The sequence below is a fragment of the Geospiza fortis genome, unplaced genomic scaffold, assembly GCF_000277835.1.
Source record: "Geospiza fortis unplaced genomic scaffold, GeoFor_1.0 scaffold2, whole genome shotgun sequence".
Lineage (NCBI taxonomy): Eukaryota > Metazoa > Chordata > Aves > Passeriformes > Thraupidae > Geospiza > Geospiza fortis.
Window position 1 is genome coordinate 3,534,218 of NW_005054366.1, and position 1,562 is coordinate 3,535,779.

At 63.6% G+C, this 1,562-nt stretch overlaps 1 protein-coding gene across 1 annotated transcript in view; it reads left to right on the forward strand.

Annotated features, from left to right (window-relative positions):
- The window catches only part of ZNF710 (zinc finger protein 710), a 19,820-nt gene that overhangs the window by 880 nt on the left and 17,378 nt on the right, over nucleotides 1-1,562 (forward strand). The gene's annotated exons all lie outside the window — the stretch shown is intronic.

Below are 1,562 nucleotides of genomic sequence, written 5' to 3' on the forward strand. Positions count from 1 at the left end.
CTGTCCCCGTGTGGGACCTCCCGGTGCTCCGGGGGGGCTCCGTGGGGATTGGGGGCCCTTTGAGCTCTGTGCCCAAACAAGGGCCCGAGGGGAGCCGTGTGAAAGCCCTCCGGAGCTCTGGCCCTGACAGCGCGTGATGGATAAATAAGTTATAATGAATTCATTAGTCGAGCATTTGGATTTTTCTTGTGAGCAGCTGTGCAGGAAGAGAAGGGTGACCAGGGCGAATAGGGGCAGCCCAGAGCCTGACCTGCCCTGGAGTGGAGCCTGACCCCACCCCAGGTCCAAAGCCTGCAGCTCCGTCAGCCTCCCTCCCACCTCCCACACCCTGCTCCCGTGTCCCGTGTCTCACTCTGCTCCCCACACGGAGCTCCTGCCCCACAGCACGCTCCTGTGTCCTGTACCACTCTGTGTTCCCCACACGGCGCTCCCAGGCTTGCCTTGGTCACTCCTCTAGCCCGGGTTTGAGCTGTCCCCCCCGAGCTGTGGGTCCAATTGGCTCCCACCGGGCACAGCTGGATGCTGTGGGTGCTCAGGCTGGCCACAGGGTTAGACAGACACATCCTGGGCTGGAGGCAGGCTCCAGGCACGGTCCCGGGGTGGCCAGGCCCTGGCTGGCCGTGGGGAGCAGCAGCTGGGGCGCTGCTGGCCGGGTGTGCCCGTGCCCTGCTGCCACCCTGGTGACAATGTCCTCACTGCCCGAGCTGCCTGGAGCGGGCACGTCCCCTCGCCTGGGCCCAGCTCCTCTCCTCGAGCAGCTCTGCGTCGGTGCCCTGTCTGTGGGTCACACTGTCCCCCCAAAAGGGGAAACAGGAGCTCTGCTGCACCCCAGGACTGCCCCAAACCCGGGGGTGCCTCGCAGGGTCCGACACGGGTCCCTGCAGCAGCGGGACTGGAGCATCTCTGCTGCTGCAGGTCACGGCTCATGTTGGCATTTTGGGCTTGGTTTAATCCCTGAGAAAGTGTTTGTTTTGGGCAGTTTTACTGGGCCATTTTAATTTATCAGCTAGTTTGGGAATCACGGTGTGGAGAGGGAGGAGCACAGGCGCTGTCTGGCTTTGCTCTCTGGCTGGGAGCACTGAGGAATCTCCAAAGCAGTGTATTTGTACTGCCAGCAACGTGCCAGCATCACAGCCCATGGGAGAGAGGCTGCCTGCGCTCCTTTATTTCAGTTACTCCTGGTGGAGGAGTCAGCCCCAGCTCAGCCCAGTCTCTGGGCATGTCCCTGGGGGCTGCCAGCCCAGAGCCAGTGATGAGGGGCAGCCTTGTGCCAAGGGGCTTCCTGCTGGGTTTGTGGCACTGTGCCACCCGCTCCCAGATTTGGGCTTTCCCAAGCCCCATCACGTCCCTGGCTCACACAGTGCCCCTGTCTGGGCTCAGGTGCCAGCTCCTGGAATGCCCCAGGTGCCTGCTCGGGGCACGTGTGCCACGGAGGTGGGGCAGTGGGGCTGGAGGAATGCTGCAGGATGGCCGGGATGGGATGTGCCAGCAGTGCCAGCAGTGCCAGCAGTGCCAGCAGTGCCGACAGTGCCACCAGTGCCGGCAGTGCCAGCAGTGCCCCG